The 20,594-nt window shown below is 44.7% G+C and overlaps 1 long non-coding RNA gene across 6 annotated transcripts in view; it reads right to left on the bottom strand.

Moving 5' to 3' along the window:
- Positions 1–532: 532 nt before the first annotated feature.
- Positions 533–20,594, bottom strand: part of LOC144144704 (uncharacterized) — a 36,400-nt gene continuing 16,338 nt past the window's right edge. For 2 of the 6 annotated variants that reach the window (XR_013317315.1, XR_013317322.1), the window contains exons 6-8: positions 8,074–8,200; positions 2,474–2,554; positions 533–1,761 (exon numbers count right to left, since the gene is read on the bottom strand). This is a non-coding gene — a long non-coding RNA (uncharacterized LOC144144704). The remainder of the gene's footprint in view (positions 1,762–2,473; positions 2,555–8,073; positions 8,201–20,594) is intronic. The other 4 variants (XR_013317313.1, XR_013317320.1, XR_013317314.1 and 1 more) reach the window with 4 other exon arrangements.

The following is a 20,594-nucleotide window of genomic DNA, read 5'->3' as shown; positions in this document are numbered from 1 at the left end:
CCAATTGGGTCCTCTCATTACCATCATCACAGCCCTTTTCTCCTTGCGCCAACTTCTTCTCCGACCCCTTGGGGCAGCGACGACACCCAGCACCAGGACATTGTGGATTAAAGGGGCCACTCACGGCGAGCAGGCCCTAACAGTTGCCCACTCACAAATACAATAAAATGGCTGCCTTTTTTTCTCTATGACTAACCTTTTCTTGTAACATTCTTGTTAGTGTCATCCCAGGCCACTAGGTTAAGCAAGAGATGTCTATACCTTCTTTTTTTCTGAGAAACATTTCAGTGGTGATTTCCAACCTGTGAGCACTTGTCTGTGAGCACTTGCAACCAACTTGACTTCTATTCACCCACAGTGCGCAAACCTTCATTCCATTTAATGGGAGTATTTTCGAACAATCTTCTTAAATTTTGCCTTCAAGACGCAGCAAGGTCCCAGCTTCCCATAGACAGGGAGTTTGGCGAAGCTTGAAGAAAGCACTAAGACACGTTATTCGAGGTATCTTCCCTTTATTTCCCAACTCGCGTCACAGCCAGTTGTCACTTCAGCAATGGTGCTTGAGGTTCACAGTGTGGCTATTCAACACACCAGCAAGATTGCTCAAGGTGCCCCATCCGAGGAAATGAATATTAGCGGTGGACCCCGCACCTTTTGTTGATCCCCCAAAACCATTCTGTGCCAGTCACTGATCAGCCATGCCAGTGTCAAGACTGCACAGTACTGATATAAGTGGTTCACATCTTTGATTTTTAAAGAAATGTTGCAACAATTCAATGTGGGTGAAAGAGTACACAAGTAGAATAACTTCATTGGTACACTTGATTCAGTGTTATGGAGGTGGTAATTAATTCTGAAGATCCAAAATAGGGGTAGGTGGCAGGCATTAGAGGGGGGTCGCAGCTGCCTGCATTTCTTGTAAATTACTGTAAGCAGTTGTGAAAAAAATATCTTCATCAGTTAATAGATATGATCTAAGAATTAATGGCCTAACTTTTCCACAGATACTAAAAAAATGTCAAAAAGAAAGCTCGTATATCTTTTTATATGGTTATGGTATTTACAGAAAGTGTGCAATGTATTGCATTAATTATTAATAGGCTATTCTTGCACACATTAATCCTCAGGGTAGTTTTCGGTGAACCACGCAAAAATTGAGTCATTTTTTTTTAGTTGCAGGCCATCTAAGGAACAGGTTATTTCTCAAATTCCTACTCTTTTTTGGTAGAAGACATTTCTACTCTCAGGCTGCTTTCTATTTCCGTAACTAGAAACTGGGCAATTTGTAAATATGCAATGTGTAAACCCATAAGTACCTTAGTTTTCTTGCAGCCATGGTATTACTTTAACCTTAACGTTATTTTTCAGTATGTAGGCCCACGTTTAAAATGCAAAGCTTTTTATACTAGGTTGATAGCGCTCTTGAGATTAGAAGTACCAAGGATTCTTGCTTTTGTATTATTGTCATTTGTAGCAGGGCCATGTTCCCACTTGCATGTTTAGTTAATTAAAAGGACCACAAAGACAACAAACAACTTCTCTTCATTTGAAAGATCACCTAAATACTTATGCAAAGTTTAATGCAAACTTCAGTATAAGCTTTATTAGGAGAAAAACAGCGCTGAGGAGTTGAGTACCGCACATAAAGGCACCAAAAGACAGGAGATAGGGTCACAGTTTATCACATGCCTGTTCACTTTCCGAGGGATCCAAGCAAGCTGAGGCTTATACACCGCCATGCGCTGCTACGCTGACTGTGACCTGTATATATGTAAAGAAGTAAACCAGAATAGCCAAAAAACAAAAATTACTGCGTGCATGCATCACATTTCTCAACTTACAGTTATTAAGGGGAAAGCTTTACACGTCTTATTACGAGAAAAAGTGGCTGCATAGTTGTGACTGAAAAATTGCCGTAAAAAAACATCATCAAGCACGCACCATATCTTAGTAACAAATAAAAAAAAAAACAGGGAGTGTGCGCCTCTGTTGCTAAGTGACACCTGCGCATGCACAGTGCCTCGTAACCCCGCCGTGGTGGCTCAGTGGCTAAGGCGTTGCGCTGCTGAGCACGAGGTCGCGGGTTCGTTTCCCGGCCGCGGCGGCCGCTTTTCTGATGGAGGCGAAAAGCAAAAACGCCCGTGTGTACGAGATTTCGGCGCACGATAAAGATCCCCAGGTGGTCAAAATTAATCCGGAGCCCTCCACTACGGCGCGCCTCATTGCCTACGTTGCGTCGGCGCGTTAAACCCTACAATCAATCAATCAATCAAGCCTCGTAAAGGAGTGGAGAGTTTCTGTCTGTCACAGCAGCAGCCAGTGTGGCTCACCTACTGAACAAAAAACTGCTGCTCTCCCCATAACACTATTCGCTAAACCGGTTTCATCCAGTAAGAGTGGCCGCAGAGATAAAATGGCTACAACACTAGATGTGCCACTTGTTAAGTGCTCACGATAAAATGCAAGAGAATACCTGTAACACAGCAGTCGCATCCCCGGACAGCTCCCTGTGCAGGGGCAGATCTAGGTTTTTTTCTGAGAGGGGGGTCAACTTCTATCAGTGATGATGATGATGAGGAGGAGGAAAAGGAAGGGGAGGATCAGTAGCCCTGTTTATTAACCGACATTTCGGAAAAGCAAAAATTCAATAAAAAGAAAAAGAAGTCACCAACTAGACCTTTTCAATGACCTGGGGGGTCCTCTCCTTGGGGGTATAAATTCAAAAATTAAGAGAGGGGTCAGACCATCCGGGAACCCCCCCGCTGAACCCGCCAATGTCCCTGTGCACGTAATACTTGTAGAAACATTACTCGTAAAGATTTCACCTGCATGACTATAAGGCTTTCGCATCACATACCTACTTGTACTAAGCAGTCTCAAGACTATCTGCCAAAGTTTTTTAAATATTGCAACTCCAGATAGTCCACTCCTCGTGCATTCTAGTATAGTCAACCAATTAAGGAAAGTAAATACTGCAAAAGGCTGAAATGGCCCAACTAAAAACAGCACCAAATACAGTAAAAGCTTATTAATTCAATCTCAAACGGGACCATAAAATTGTTTGAATCATGCGGAATTCAGATTACCGGGCGGGTGCTAAAATGAATGAACATCATGCCACACTCAGGGGTGAGACAGCTGTGCATATTGCGCAGTTTTGATACAAAGTTGTTTTCCTGCGCCAGGCTGCTCCAAAAGCTTGAAAATTGCAAAAATTGTGCCAAACTGCTCCAAAACAGCCTGAGAGCCAATGATTTTAACGCTCCCGTCAGTTTCCGTGGGGAAAAATACTTGCTGACGGCATAGTTTTCCAGCACCCACCAAAGGTGATGCTGTTTGTGAAGGTTTAATTGATTGATAATTCAATAAAAAAACTCGCATAAAATTGTCCTCGAGATAGTTTTTTTGAAAGTCACAATGTCGGGTTGCACATATGATATTCTGCGAGTTTTTAAAGTTGTCCCATCAGAAAACATTGCAAAGTCCGGTAGAAAAAATGCTTATGTGTACTGAGGCGACAAAGTACTGGTGCAAGTTGATGAAAAAAACGGCAATTTTTGCAGTGCCGTATCTCCGGAACGACATCACCGGTGCCGCCATCTTGGTGTGGTGAAGATTGGAAAAAACGGCCGCTGTGCGAAGCAGTCGCTGTGGTTCAGGCAAAGTGCTCTTTGCCGATTTCTACCATGGTTTTGGTTATGGGTGTGGCTGGGTTTACATTTAGTCGTTTGATCTGTTGTGGGAAGTTGCGTGATTTGAAAGACGGGATTTCATAAAAACAACGTGGTTCCCGCGAATTCACCGTGCTTTGGCCTTGGGTGTGAGGCGCAGTGCGTGCTTGAAGTGAAATTTCGGATTCATTGCGGTGTTATAAAACGCAAAATTATTGCTGCCTTTGACAGCGAGCTTGCAAGCAGCAGGAATGGAACGATCTAGAAGTGGCGGCGCAAGCGACATTGCCTCAAAATGTTCAAGCAGTGTCCAGTAGCGGGACGGGCTATTATTGCACGCTAGTAATAATAGTTCATCTATCTGAAGTGAAATTTCATGCCAAGAGGGAGGCGGCTAAACACACAGTCACTCACATTACGATCGTAGATCGTAGTGAACGTGCACCTCGGGGATTTCAATGAAAGGCTGGTGGGGTGTGACGACTGTCACCTCGCTTCGCGCAAATTTTGCCGTGGCTCTACACTTATGCGTGAAGCCCAGTCTGGGATTACAAAAACAATACTTTCGGCATTCACATGATAATAAAAATGCCTTACAATTGCTTAGTTTTTCAATTCAACCTTCTCAACGGCGCTCCACGCTATCTATGCATAGAGCCTCTAAATTTAAAAATGGTTTGAAAAAAGGTAGTGCAGTTCGTACCTTGTGATACTCTGGTAGAAAAAACTTTATTGAAAGGCTGTTTAACTGTTATGTACGTTCAAAACCAATTAAGAAGTGCAATTTTCCCCCCTGAGTTGCCAAATATTGTATTTTTTAGGCCCCTAAGGTGACATAATAAATGTCGTTCTTCTGCTCCAAATCAAGGTTCTTCTGCTCCAAAATCGAGATTTTGCTGCTCCAAAAACTGCTCCCAAATCTGATTCAGCTATCTAACCCCTGCACACTGCGCAGTCAGAATACAAATAAGCCCCATCTGGACTCGTTATGGCAAATTAGGCACTACTACTTACTACATTAGCGACTGGGGCACAAAAAAAAAAATGGCCGCGTATCTGCTCCTTTCGTTGCAAATCAAAAGACGATAGTCTGTATCGGCTTTTGCGAAGTAAATGCCTCCCTTCGCTTTCCCGCTCACCTCTCATGTTGTTCCTCTTGCGTTGCGCTCCTCCTAGGAGACGCCAAAGGTTTGCTTAAATCATTTTAAATTTCCCGCGTTCCACTGCTCCAAACCGGGTGTCTTGATGCGAACGCTGCCGAACGACGAAGACGCGTGTTAATCGAGGCGCCCTACTTAAACATTTATAGAACCGCGTTTCCCTACTCCACGTGCGTTGCAAGCAGAATGTGGAACCTACCTAGTAGAACCTTGCGTAACTGTTGCCGGTTGATTTCTTAAAATGGCGCCAGAAGCTATAGTGGCGCGGGCGACAGCAGGCGACGGTGGAGTGAATTCTTTTTCTCCATTTGATGAAGTATTTAATTTCGCAAAAGTCAAGCATGTTTGATTTTTTATAAAGGAACACTGCAGATATCACTTCTGTATTGATTTGTTGTCTCATATTTGCGTAATGTCTTGTTCTTCTTCAACAATGTTGACAAAAATGAACCTTACACCAGACATAGACGGGTAGATTTAGCTGTGACTATATAAGACCATTGCGCAGGCATTGTTTTGCTTTGGCCGGGTGGCTGAATCGAGTCACAGACAGACAGACGGACAGACATACAGACAGACCAAAATTTCTGGGTTTAAGTAGCCCAAGAAAGACTATTGTCTTTAAAAACCTGGACAGCATGCGCCAGATCACTGGCACCGGCGGCGCGATGCCCGCTGCAGAAGCAAAATAAACTCTCGCAGCAGTGTAGCGTGCACTACGCTGCTCCTTTTCTGTTTCGTTGTTTTGCATATATAGTAAATTTGGTTTGGTTTGGATTTCCAACACAGTGTAGTCACTCTGGGTCGACTTCCTCTGCGAGGAGCGATGGAAACCAGGGGATCTCAGTTCGAATTAATTGTTCAGAATACCGACGCGTTCGAATTATTGGGAGTGACCCCCCCACTGAAATATACAGAGCTGTTCCTGGACCAGGGCGTTAGTTCGAGTTAACTGTATGTTTGAATTAACCGAGTTCGAATTAACGAGCTTTTACTGTATAGTGAAAGTAGGAAGATAAGCCATTCTTTTCTTCAGTGATAAGTCAGGAAATGTTGAACGTGTATGTGAAAAAGGGAATCTAGGGTGAGCGACTTTTTGGTCACACAGCATCTTTCAAAGTATTGCAATAAATAAAAAGGACGATTCTACAAAAAATTTAGATGGCTAATTTCGAACTTATGAGATGTGTGCCTTTGGCACTTTGACGAAATGGACCAATGTCTTGACAACGTAACGACTACAAGCTTTCAGCTCTGGCTCTGTGTACAGTTCTTGTCACAATAATATTTCTATGGAGGCAATTCTTGTACCATTCTGTGAAGAGCAGAACAGTTTGAAAACTGGCAATTTCTAATATGTGCCAGGAACAAGATTTCTTGCATGAATTTCCACCTCTTCCTTCAAAGCAGGCACAAACAAACAAACAAAACCCAGAGGACATCCAGTGTTCCCTATTTGGGTCCTCTAAATGTCGGGGTGTTGAACCAAAAAAAATGGTTTGATAATGTTTGGGTAACTTCATTTTGTTTCGGTTCAGTTTCAGTTCGACTAATACACTACCAAACAGGTTCAGACAAGCTTGTGAGCTTTAAACCCTTTTACGAACTAATTTGGTGAGTTAAATTATTTTGTACTGCAGGAAAAAAATGTAGTTTAAAGAAGGTGCCCATAAAGACAAAACACAAGTTCAATTTATTAAAAAAAAAGCTCATTTGTCCCAATGAAAGTGATGAAAGATTAATGTACTTTTCAAATTATTTGACTATAAAGGAGAAACAGATGAATTTGCAACCATTCACCAGCCACTTTCTTGCCCAGCTGATATATTGTCGCAAGGACTAGTTTATGCTTGCACGAAGAAACATGACTACGATTTAGTATCGCCCCTTGCTCTGCCTGACTACACAAGTTGAATGATAACAAAAAGCTAACACAATGATAACTCTGTTTTAATATTTTATCTGTTACATCACTGCTGATGTTGAAAGTGCATAATACTGTGTGCGAATATCTGAAATTTGGAATATCTGAGTGCGTAGCACGATATTCAATTTAAACTTTAAAAATTTTGAAGTGTTATAAGGTTTGAAAATACAAAAAAAAAAAAAAAAAAAAAAACCACACCCGAGGATACCCCGGTTTCAGATACAGAGAATAACCACATTCTATGCAAATGTTCTGCTAAAACGTACATACAATCCATCCTTTCCAATGAACCACCAGCTGCATTGCACTTTAAGCAATTATGACCCTAGCAAAATGTGCCGGCTACCCTCAGTAGGAGCGACAAGCTCCACCTCAATGCACTTGTAATGACAGGGGAGAATAATTGACAGCTTCCTCTGCTTTTTATGCGGCTGGTGGATGAAAGGGAGGGGCCTTTGAACAGCTTGATATCGTTTGTGCCAACTACAATTATCTCTTCTTTTTAGAACATTTAGAAGAACAACGAACTCTACTGAGTGGTACTTCTGTAATGTCATGAGCTTTCTTTTTGACACAGGGTTGCTGATGGCACAACAAAAGCTGCAGACATTTATTACGCAGTGGGCTTAACACTTAATTTAGGCTGCTGCTTACACCCTTAGGCATTACATATCCTTAGCGGAACCTGCCATGAAATTTAGCCATAATGCTCTTGATGGAATCCGTACTGAAGTGATAAGACATAAGAATTTGCACCCTTAATGGATCCAATCTCCAAATTTCTCAGTGTGCTGCATGTGTGTGCGATAATCAGTGGCGCAGATGTCCACAATATCAAATTAGTGCATTGCTCATGCTAAGACAGGAAGGAGCCCACATTAAAAAGAGCTGCAAGGGGAAGCTGTGCGCTACAGGGTTGTGAATTTGAAGGAGCACTTTTAAACCTGGCCTAATCTAATGTGCCTTGCATGCATTTCATGCACGCTTACTCTTGTTCAAAATTTAGAAGTTGATGGTAATGACAATTGTACTCTGTAGTTACCTCACTACCCTTGAGCAACAACCACAAATATTTTGCTGTTGCTCAAGGGTAGTGAGGTAATTAGCTTGAAAAGCAGTACCCCATGGAGCACAACGGGGATTTGCAATCGCTCACTGAGGCAGCCACATGAAAGCGACAGAGAAATGTGATTCCCATATTGGCTGCACTTCGCCCAATAGGATTATCAAAGTACACACGGCCGCAGGGTTTTTTATATGTGCATTTATCACAGAAACAGAAAATAAACGTATTTCAGTAAGCAAAGAATCATACTTTTTTAGGATGCACTGTGCCGCCGCTTGCCCTTTCCTCTCGTTCTCTCCTTAATCTGGAAATTGCGCCCCTTGTGGCTCTTATTGGCTAGTAGCTCAGGCCACTTCTTGATGACGAGCGATGTTTTCTGGTGAGCCAGAAACGAGTGAAGCAATGAGTGATTTCCTCCGCGCCGAAAAGTAGTTAGTTGCTCATTGCATCGCTCCCCTTTTTACTTGCACCAACGCTCCATGTTGTTAGTGGTTAAGAGTAGTAATAATGATTGGTGACATGGTAGTATTTGAAACTTCTGAATATTGAAATGATAAACTAGCTGAACATCTGATTTGACTTCGAGATGAATAGCACAAGCTTAGGATATTTCTGAAGTGCTACAAAGTTTAGAAATGCAAATAGACTTGTATGCGTGAACTCAGATGCACAAAAGTAGGCTTTGCTGGAAACGAGAAATGCTTCGATAAAAACACATGCAAAACACGTCCTGCGCAATCAGTTAGCCACCACATCAACTTGAGCTCTTACAATCGGTAAAGTGCCACAAAAATGTAGCGCTTCCTCAAGTAGCAGCAACCGACTCGCTTGCATTTCGTCAGTTGTGTGTCCCTAGTATCCTTGAAATTGGGCCAACTCTGCCCTTGTGCTTCCCTTCTTTTTCATCAGCTGATAACATAGTCACACTCAAGCTGCCCATCATCACGCTCTAGATAAGAAAGCGTATAGCTGTGTGTTGCCATACCTCCCACTTTTCTGATGTGGAAGAGTGACCCTCTTTTAATTCTGTGTTCATTGTTTTTTCCATATAGGACATACAGAAGAATGACAGACACTGAGGTAAAGCTTTGATTGATTGATTGATTGATTGATTGTAGGGTTTAACGCAACGCAGGCGATGAGGCGCGCCGTAGTGGAGGGCTCCGGATTAATTTTGACCACCTGGGGATCTTTAACGTGTGCCGAAATCTCGAACACACGGGCGTTTTTGCTTTTCGCCTCTATGAAAAAAGCGGCCGCCGCGGCCGGGAATCGAACCCGCGACCTCGTGCTCAGCAGCGCAACGCCTTAGCCACTGAGCCACCGCGGCGGGTTGAGGTAAAGCTTTAATAATGAGGGCATTAAAATTGCAACACCGGTGAAGCTATAGTTCATACCACAAGCTAACGTGCAGCACTGTGGAGGCTACATTGTTGTCAACAGTCCACCCTCTCACGGCGCCTAACTCACCGTGAAGGAAGCGACAAGAGGTGCCGGGGCCTTGCGGTTCCCCCTACCGAGAGGGGAGAGGGAAATGTCCTTTCAGGGCCCCCTTCGTGGTGCGTTAGGCAACCTCAGTGGGCGTACTGTTGACAACAATGTAGCCTCCACAGTGCTGCACGTTAGCTTGTGGTATGAACTATAGGTTGGACGCAGAAAAAAGAAAAAGAGAAAGAAATTAGTATTTTATTTATTTTAGTGTTGTTTTAGCATTTTAGTAATTAGTATTTATTAGACAGCATGCTGCAAAAGGCTTATTATAATTTATATTTTGCCCCCATAATTCATGAAATGTTTCTGAATCTTTGTTTGCTTCATGGCTGTATTTACCCTGTTTTTTTACAACAGCTTCCACAAGCTTTCTGCGGAAGATAAAGAATCGTAGATGTCAAGTTCACAAGCCTAATGAATAGCCAGAGCACACAGCTTCTTCCACTGTGTGCTCTGGCTATTCATGAGGCTTGCAGGACTCAACATCCGCTATACTTCTTGACCGGGAGCTATTGCGATCGGGAGAGCCCACTGCGCACTCATGGTGTTCTAGGCTTGCATAAAAGCCCGCATGCGCGGTTGCGCTTGTTTGCATGGCGGTAAGCTTTAACTCCTTGTGTACGTTGCATTTCCAATTGCAGGGCTTCTCGTCATCGTTTCATAGCTGACTGAACCACTGTGTGTTTGCTGAAGTTATAACAAGCAACTGCGGGCGTCTGTCATCACCTTTGATTCCACAATGGACGCAACTGCAGTTAGGTAGTCACTGGTGGCACCCAATCTAAAGCTAAAATGTCTGCTACAAACGAGATTGGGGACCGAAATTCAAGGATAACTTGTCCTTTATAACCAACTATCTCCTACATCCGATGTCTATTATAAAAGAAAGATAGGGTAGCAATCCATCTGGGTAAATAGTGTCTTTTAAACCCGATTGTCTCGTACATCCATGCCTCTTATAATGACATTCAACTGTATTAGTATGTGCATTACGGACAAGTGTTCCCCACACCTGCTGCACAGGGGTCTCGGAGATCCACTGAGCAGGTGCAAGTGTGTTGCATGTTTATGTCCTATCAGCAACCTGCATAAGGCAACCTCAGTGAATCTGTTGTGCAAGTCAGTAGTGTATCATCCCAAGTGTGGTTTTATTACGTGTAGTTTGCTATCTGTCTGTTCACTCCACTGGGCTTGCCATTCGTTACGAAGGTGCTGTCTGATGTGCGTCTTGACGTCAGTGTGTGGTAGTGTTATTATGTCTACTGTGTTCCTGAGTGCAGCAGTAGCAGCCATCTTATCAGCAATCTCATAGCCAGTGATCCCAGCGTGGCTAGCTGGAACCCAACACAAGACCAGATAGAGCTTTTGGGCATATATAAACATGGTATTGTTAAAAACCATTTACCAATTCTGTTTCTACACGACTTGTGTGATGCCAATGCGCGCACAACGCTCAAAGAATCTGTATATATGATGGACTTCAGAATTTTGTGTTCAAGAATGTGTTTCGCAATGAGGAAAATGTCATATGCTTCTGCCAAGTAAATTGCGGTATGCATGCTCATGGTTCTGCATGCATCAAAGTTTGACCGATGAGCAGCGCAAGTCACTATGGTGGAAGTTTTCTATGCATCGCTGTAAAACTCTGCACATTTATATTTATCCGGCAGGAACAAGAAGTGCTGCAAAATTGTGGTTCTTTGTACCCTGGTTTTATCTATTTTCGTAAAAGATAAGTCATAAGATACAGGTTGAGTTTGCCTGGGTGGTAAAAAGCCAGTAAAATATGATGTGTATACGTCTAAAAAGGAGACGGTAAGACTCAAAGCTTCTTGTCTCACCCTATGTGAGAAGGGTAGAGAAGCAAATGGGCAATTTACAAACAGCTGGGATGTGGATGTATCAATAAAGACAGGTTTCAAAGGATGGTTCTTTAACGATGAATTTTAACAGCTGGGATGTGGATGTATCAATAAAGACAGGTTTCAAAGGATGGTTCTTTAACGATGAAATTTTAAATGCATCAAGCAAGTTCATATACATTCGTTGATACTCTAGGCACCACTTATTACATTCAACATACAGGCTTTGGACCGGACTAGTGCAGAAAGCACCTGACGAAAGGTTAACAGCTAAGTGCCGAACTGGGTCAAGCATTCTCAGTGCTGTCTTTGTCGCTGACCCATACACGACACTGCCATAGTCCAGCCGAGACCCAGCCAAGGCAGTATACAGGTGCAGCAGGAGTTCTTTGGCAGCACCATATAATTGGTGTGGGAGAACCTTAAGGATATTCATTGTTTTCAGACATTTATGCTTAAGTTGCATGATGTGATGAATAAATATGAGTTTGTTGTCAAACCCACATTTATTCAAGGTCCTGGAGGGCCTTCCTCCAAGACCTTGGAATGTGCCCCGAAAGCCATATCTTGACGTAGTAGGTGGAAGAGTTTAAAAGAGTGTCTGTGTGTAGGCGTTGTATCATTGTACATGTGATGTTGTCTGGGCCTGGAGTTGAGGGTTTACATTTGCTCAGAGCAGCCCTCACCTCATGAAGCGAGAATTCTCAGTTATAAGTGGCTGACCTGTTGTTATCCCGTAATGGCTTCTTTTCGGCCAACAGTTTGTTTCATGAGTGTTTGTGTAGTGCGCAGAGCTGGACACGTGCTGGATGTGTTGTGTGTGTTGGCCTGATCTTCGAGTGTGTCCCCTGTTGTGCTGACCAGGGACAGGCCATTAAGTTTACATATTCTTGTCCATACCTTGTGTGTGTCTGTGTATGAATTTAAGGATGTTATGAAGGAGTGCCAACTATCTTGTTTTGCCTCACGGCACAAGCGCTTTCCCAAAGCCTTTGCCCTTTTGAAAAAAATCACGTTATCCGACGTGGGGTACCTGCGAAGGACACCCCATGCCTTGTTCTGGGCCTTTTGCACTCGCCTGCAGTCCTCATTCCACCATGGCCTCCTTGGGTTGCGTGGGGCACCAGAGGCCTGGGGAATGGACTTTTCGGTGGCAGTGAGGATGTGTGCTGGGACGAGCTGGGCTGCTTCCTCAACGTGTAGGTCATGGATGTGTAGTGGTAGTTTAGATGTCTCTGTATATGTATTCCAGTTTGCTTTTGCTTCACTGAACCTCTTATGGAAAAATGAACTGCTTGGGCCTTTACCTATATATGTTAGTGAGGTAGGGAAGTGGTCACTACCATATATGGGTCCGTGCCCACACCCCACTGAATAAACGGAAAGAGAACTGCAGAACCAATACCCAAGTCAAGATTCCTAAATTATGGTATGTGAGCTGTATTTTGTTGAAAAGGCATGCTTCCAAGGATGTCAGAAACTTTTCTATTAGGCGAACTCGGGCATCCGTGCGGGAGCCCCAAAGAGAATTGTGCGCATTCAGGTCGCCTATAAGGATGTATGGTTCTCGCAGAGTTCTCGCGCGCACTTTGGAGGGCACTTTTGTTCGGAAAGTGTTTCGCTACGTGGATGACTATCTTATTCTGTGTGACACCGGGCTACACCCTCCACATGACATCGTACTTGATGTGCTCAGGAGCTTTCGGCAGTGCCTTGAGCCTTCGGAGGTTACCCACGAGGTGCCTGAGAATGGCTCGATCAGGTTCCTGGATCTGACGCTCACGTTTTGCAGAGGCCACGTCTGCTGGAAGTACGAGCCTAGGGCAAACAAACCGTTACTGCCTTACAAGTCTGCGCACTCCAAACTTGTTAAGAAGGGTATTGCTAACTTGTGTTTAGGTAATGCTTTGAAGAAATCCTGCCACCATGCTATGCGTTCCAGCCTGTATCAGCAAGTGGACCGCTTGTCGTCAGCGGGGTATCCTACAAATCTGGTCGTGTCTGTTGCCGAGCGCTTGAAGAAGCAGTTGAGCAAAGTGCCGAGTCAAGGGGACCTAACCGAAAAAGATAGGAAAAAGGTAGTGGTCATCCCATACATTCATGACGTGTCCCACCGCCTCAAAAAGGTAGGAAGACGTGGGAACGTCAACGTAGTGTTCTCCGCGCCTAACAAATTGGGGGCGCTATGCAAACGCGTCAATGGAGGCACGAGGGAACCCCAATCATGCTCTGTTAATCACAAGAATAGGTTTGTCGAGTGCAACCAGGGCGTCGTCTACTCGATACCCTTGGTCCGCGATAAGGGGTCTGTGGTCTGCGATAAGGAGTATGTGGGCCAGACGGGCCGCTGCACTAACGACAGGCTCCGCGAGCATGATTACAATGTGACTCGTGCTGTGAGTGGCCACCTCGGTATCCACTGCCGTGATTGTGGCTGCCTTCCCGATTTTACACGCACCCGCATTTTGGCCAGGCATAAAGACAAGACGGTTCGGGAGATTATCGAAGCTGCCGAGATAGCCAGGCTGAGGGAACACTGTGTAAGTGCGCCTTCAGTGGCTCTGACGCATAAAGAATTGGCCTTCCTGCGTGACTTTTCATGTGGCGATGATTACCTAGTGCCACGTGTGTTTTGTGTGCTTGCGTGTGTGCACTTTTAGCGATTACTTGCCTATGGGTTTTTTCATTCCTGACCGGTGTATATTTCATGTGTGTTTTCTCAGATAAAGTAGTTGAAAGTTAGCGCTCGTCCCGTTTGTTCCTTACTCGTCCGTCGTCGTTTTTTGCGCTGCAACCATTTTAACTATGCACCAACAAGCCCAACTGGTTCTCACTGGTACCATGGCCGAACCGCTGGCACTTTAAACACCGCCGTGGATTCGGGATGTATGCTCAGACGGAGCACCGAATGAAGCCCGCTTTAATGGATTCTGGAAGTGTGGGGCGGTTGAAGGTCAAGATTATATGCTTTGTGGGGATTTCCTGACACCTCGCCTGAAAGTGATACCGCCTCACTGCCGTTACGCCATGATCTTTCAGGCCTTCCAGCAGATCGGCTTCTGTCTCATTCATTAAATCTTTCTCAGAAATCACACCCTGAGAGCTGTTGAGGCTACGGTGGGGTGTGGCTCTGATGTCCAGATCTGACACGCAGGTTTGGGTTAGGAAGCTTGGCTTGTTGCTGAGTGTTGACATTGACTAGTACTTCACCGGTTTGGGTTTTTTTTAGCATCGAACGACTTTCCGAGGATGCCTTCCAGGGATTTAGTGATCAGGAATATGGACTGGGAAGAAACAAGGTTTGTTTTGTCAGCTGCCTCAATAACTAAGAAATGGGGATGCAGTAAAACCTCTACAAGAGACACTTGGTTATAAGTAGGGATGGGCGAATATTCGGTATTGTCGAATATTCGATCGAATAGCTCTCTATTCGTTATTCGCTTCGATCCGAATGCAGGTATTCGATATTTTCGAATTATTCGATGCTCCCGAATAGGCAGCTAAAAGCCAAGCTTTTTCGGTCAAGCTTTCCGAGAGTTACCCCAGGCTTGGCTCAAGACCCACCGACGCGGACATTTCTATTATCAGTGCCGGCACTGCCAAGTTGCTACCTTGCCTAGAGGTTCGACGAAGCTCTCGGCCGCCAGCACACTTAAGTTAAAAAAAAAAGGCGGCACTGAAACGACACCGCTCCGAACATAGCGGCACCAAGCCAGCAGACTTGTACAGGACGCCATTTTGAATAGGCATGCCGCCATTTTGAATAGGCTCGCACAGTGCGGCAGTACGCCGCACTAAGCGAGCCTATTCAAAATGGGGGCCAGCCACTTGCGCTTTGCTTGGCTACGGCCGAGGATACTAGTGGCTACAATACTTCTTTTTTTAGCGGAGCTTCTAGGCGGCGCTTAACTCTGCGAGTTTCTAGGCGGCGCTTAAACTTGTGAATGAGCAGCCGGCGGAAACTGCTGCACCTAGAGCATGTGGCGCAACAGGCATTTCTTCATGAAAACTTGTGAATACAGCAAAGGAAAGCTGTGTGTAAGATTTTGCAATAAATGTTCAACTGGTAATAGTTTTACACAATGCTGTGCCTACGTGAGTTCTAATTATTAGAAAAAAAGGTGTACATTAGTCAGGTCACAAGTCGCTCATTTGTCTTTGTGATTTGCAATGTGTACTATTCGAACTATTCGATTCGAAATTATTCGACCAAATCACTATTCGCTTCGAACCTCAAAATCTATATTCGCCCATCCCTAGTTATAAGAGACATTTGGATGAAGACGGTTTAGTTGGCTTTCCTATGTTTGCCATGTTAGCAACATTGCATACAAGAGGCCCTGGTTACAAGAGACACGTTTTTTGGCTCCCTTGAGTATCTCTCGTAATAAGGGTGTACTGCAGTTGTCAGATTTTGGAATGTTGATAGGTGGAAGGGATGGAAATGAAACTTTGGTGCAGCCCCTTTGGAGGGACCGATCATGTTTGGAGGGGGTTTTATACAATACCATATGGCATAGAAAGAAAGCAGGAGACGGGAGTACTTTCTTCGCTCGGTTTACCCTAATGCTGAGAGCGGTCCCCGAGCTGCCTGCCTGGTAAACGGACAGAGAGCCCATCCACCGGAGCTTGACCAAGTCTCCGATGGCCACCGTTTGGTTTCTCACCCCCCACCTTTTAACACCTTGCCACAGTTGGTTGGAGCTTATGTTTTGGGGCTTGGAGTCCACAGTGTCGCCAACACAGTCACCATGAATACTCAAGGTGCCCTGTGCAAGGACTTTTATTGCTTATGAACTGCCTACCCTGTACTTAAAGGAGCCATGAAGACAAAATGCAAGTTTGTCTTATTCGAAAGATTTCGTGTTTTATAGTGCCCCCAACGCTTGTCCGAATGCAAACGATGCTTTATTCACTGAGAAATTAATCAATTTAGGTAAAAATTTTGATTTTCCCGCTCAATCGTGCATTTTCATGGTCCCAAATGACATCGCAGGAACCGACCGCTCTGCAGCCTAGGGTCCCTTGATTCATGCATCCGCCGTACAGGGTGGAGACACGTATGCGCTGGCGCCGCCATTTTGGTCCACTCGCTCGCTGCCGAAACAAGTCATCGTATCAAAACCGCGCTAAAATTATCGCCGCAACGGGGTTAACTGGCGAAGTTTGAGCCATCTTATCTGTTTCGCGTTGCTGGGTCTCGTGGGAAACGAGAACAACGCTTTGTGCACGTTGACCCAACTGCAGCGGCACGGGACCGTTCAAAGGGTGTCTCCAGCCTGTACGTTGGCGCTGGCACTGAGGTACTTGCGCGTTTGTTTACGTTATTGAACCTAGATGGCGCCACCATACCGTGGCGTGTCGTTTTCTGCCTTTTTTTCGTTTTGGGAGAAAATGGTTTCGTGAAACATAGTGCTCGCTCGACAAATATGTTCACGTAAGACACCGTCGCGTCAATCAATCGGCCAGTGTCGTCTGAGACAACCCCAAGGCCCCGCAGTTCTGTGCAGCTAAACAAGCATAGTGCGCGCAGTACCAACAACAGCAGTACGAAGCGGTACTTCTATGTTTACATGTGCTTTCGTAACTTACACTTACCAACATTCTTACGGCTTTAAAGAGAATGTGCCCTAAATTTAAGCGCAAATAGCTCGTTCGGCAAGCTTGTAAGCTCTGCCTAATTTGCGTTTACTTTCGCCGGCCTCCGCCAATCACAGAACTGGCTCGAATGACATCATAGGTTCTGTTGCGGGAAATGAGCTAGTGGGTCGCATGGCCATTCCCTTTTTTCCTAATTATGTAGCTTATTTGAGCGAAGTTTACGTTAAAAGTGGTGTCAGTATGATTCTAACGAGGCAAGCTTTTGAATGAACCAAACTTGTGTTTTCTCTTCATGGCTCCTTTAAAAAATGCGTCTGCCAAGTGATCAGCTGTTCAATGAACTCGAAAAGCAAAAGGAAAGGAAACGCGCAGCTTGTGAATTTCAAATTCAGACACAACAATAGTTAACCCTTTCACTGTAACTGACGTACCGATACGTTTTCGCATTTCCCCTCTGCAGTGTCACTGACGTACTGGTACGTTCTCCATTGTGCGTTCAAAAATCCGTGCCATAATGCAAAGCTGGCGTGCTTGGACTGTTCACGCCATCTTTCGAATCTTTCTAGTAGCTCGTATTTCCACTCGCATTCTCTTATGACGATATATTGAAGAGTACGGAGCAACCGCGCCGACCCTTCGTTGCTGGGGGGCATGGTCACTCCGCACGCTGTACTGTCGGAATGAGTGACCATGCGGCACGTGTGTGATTATGGGTGCAAGGGTTGTTGTGCCATTCGCAACGGGTTGCTAGGTCTTTTGTATTTTATTTTATTCTGTTACTGCGTCTGCTACAGCACGCCAGGTTAGCCCAGCGCACCGTTGCCTCTCCAATAGACCGAAACATGATCTCATTGCAACCCAGTAAACGCAAAACGTCCTGAGGACGTCCTCAAATGGTCTAAACGTCCTGGATCATTTACTGGGCGTCCAGGGGACATCCACAGGGTTAGATATTGTAAATGATCCCTCAATGGTCCATCCTAGAGCTTATTTTGGACCACAATGAATTGCGAATAATCCCTAAATGATCCGTTGTATTACTTCTTTTGGATCACAATCCGAATGGACGTCTGACGCTGCCGTTATCGTATCCCTAGCAAAAATTCTGATAGAAACTTGTATTAGTCTTATACATTTTTGTATTGGGTGTATAAGACGTGTGTATTAGTCTTATACAAACTTGTATCAGTTCTATAAGTTTCGCGTATAAGATGTATTAGTACAAATAGATCTGAAGACCGCTAATAGACATAATAGCTATTAGTTTGTATGAGTCTAATACGTAGAGACGTATTGGTTTAAATAAAAACTAATACAAATGGACCCACAAAGTGCGACTTCCTGAATTTTATTTTTTCCCGAAAATCACGCGACAGAAGGTTGAAATGAAGGCCCTTAAGCAATAAAATTTATTTGGTATGACATTATGAAGCGTATTGTTCAGTTTTAAATCTCCGCAAATCTTTAACCAAATTGTTATGCGAAATAGGTCAACATTTTTTTTTTCACTTTCGCTCCTAAAAAATGCGCTGCTATCAGACATGAAGAGAGCTGATGGGAAGCAAGAAATCTAACCCGGAAAGACTGCAACGAAGTCAAGCCAAGCCATGTCATGGTCTTCGTTGGGTAGCCAATATGGCGACAAACATCAAAGTGCGGTTGGCATGTGTGAACGTTCAGGAAGAAGACGGCTAGAAGCAAACAGCTTGTAGCGTTATTTCACATGAGACGCGTGTGCATCGCGTCATCGAGAAGTGTTGGAGATGTGTCTAACGCTCGCATAACTTTGGCAAGTATGAACCAGGCCGCCGCGCAACCCATCTTGGACCCGTCACCTCGCCGCGTCTAACATCTTTGCTCCTTCTGCTATGCTGTGTAACGAACGCCTGACATGGAAGAAAGCGTGCGCATCACGTCATCGAGAAGTGTTGGAGATGTGTAGCGCCCGCCTAACATTTACAAATACAATCCGGGCCACCACCCGACCCATCTTTCACCCATCACCTCACCGCTGCGGACAAGAGATTCCATTCTAATCGCGTGTTGCGGAAGGGTGAATGCCGTTTTGAAGTTGCATCACAATGGGAATGGTGTTCAATCGGCCATTAATGCGCTCGATGTGTGCCTGTGACTGGACCGTGCAGATTTTACTTGAGCTTTTTTTGATTGCATGCTGCAGTTATTTTGTGGATTCGCATTGCAATTTATTCGTTCGTTCTTAATCAGGTTACGAAAGTATGCATCGTTAAATTATTCAGCCAGAAAAATTTGCCTGTGTAGAGGGGGGATTAAAAGAAGAGCAACACGAACGGAGCACACAGCCTCCGACGCATGCCACACCATCTGGCTGCGCTGTCAGTAAACGGCGCGCATGCGTAATTCTTTCAGAGTGTTTGAGAGTGTGGCCTACTGTTAGTGGAAATGCTTGATAAAGAAGGGACGCCGGCCATTTATTTTGGGGTGTCTTTTGCTCTGTCGCCACTGAGCATATTGTTATCTACTACATTCGGGAGCCAAGCTCGCAGCAGGCTGATTGCAGCTAGCATGATGCCCTAGAACGATCACCCTACTCAGGGGCGACGCAGCGTGAAAAGACGCCTCTCAATAAACGATCAGGGTCGCGTCTTGATCAAGCATTTCCAATAAATATAGGCCACACTCTCAAACGCTCTCGCAGAAATGCGCGTGCGCGCAGTTTACTGACTTTGCAGCAAGACGGTGTAGCTTGCGTCGGAAGCTGTGTGCTCTGCTGTTCGCATTTCTTTTAATCCCCCCTGTACCCTGATAACAAAATGTGTTGCCATGTTTCATTGCTTTGTTTGAACTTGCCACTGGTTCTGATACAACTAGTACACTCTGGTAGACCTACCAGACTAATACACACTGATAGGTCTATTAGCGGCAATAAGTCGGTACGTGTATTAGAATTCGTAGCAGAATTTCGCCAATAAAAGAAAAACAGTTAAAAAGTTTATCAGAAGTTTTTTTTTTCAAAATTAGCCAAGTCCACTTTGGGTGGAATCGAGGAAAACGTCGTTTTTTGCTCCCAAAATAATGGTGGCAACTGCTGAAATAATTTTTTGCTATGGTGTAGAAGCAAGGAAAGGATGAAGTTGAACAGCGCAGGGACGGGACTAAGGGCAGAGGCGACAAACACGGGCACCTCTGCTCTTAGTCCCGTCCCTGCGCAGTTCAACTTCATGCAATGAACCAACTAGCCCAGTTACAAACCCTCCTAAAGGAAAGGATCTTATTTGAGCACTGAAATAGAAATGTGGCTGCATTACGTCCCTCAATGGTAAGTACTTGTAAAGTTCGGATCTGGCACACAGTGATGTGACATGCAGGATTTGACCCATTTTGAATGAAAAGTTGTTAATTGCACAGGTCTTTGTGAGTGAATAACGGCTGGAAACATATCGCTTAAGGGATTATTAAAGTAACCTGCACAAAAGTAGTAATATGACTCATTTTTCAGTTGCCTTGCTGCTCTGGAACTGAGGTCACTGGGTGTCGAGAGCACGATTGATGCGGACAGAAGTGTCTTCTTGGCAACATCCGCACTCTTCCTGTTCAACAGCTGCTTTTTCTTTATCTTGGAATATCCTCAAAAAGTCGGAAAAGTACTTCAACTCTTCATGCAGCTGCCATGATTCTCCAAAGCTAGAGAAGTCCCGTGAAGCCTGTCACCTTCAGGGGGCTTACATTGTGCTCGTACAAGCCACGCCTCTCTGGGGCACCTGAAAGATTCTTCCCTTTGCCTGAAACTGAAACAAAATTTGACACCGAGAACTGGTAATGTGGTTCTGCTCGAAC

The sequence above is a fragment of the Haemaphysalis longicornis genome, unplaced genomic scaffold (assembly GCF_048455015.1).
Source record: "Haemaphysalis longicornis isolate Haplotype H1 unplaced genomic scaffold, Haemaphysalis longicornis Haplotype H1 scaffold_1, whole genome shotgun sequence".
In the NCBI taxonomy this organism is placed as follows: Eukaryota; Metazoa; Arthropoda; class Arachnida; order Ixodida; family Ixodidae; genus Haemaphysalis; species Haemaphysalis longicornis.
The sequence above is the reverse complement of the archived record's forward strand: the minus strand, read 5'-3'. Positions and strand labels throughout refer to the sequence as shown.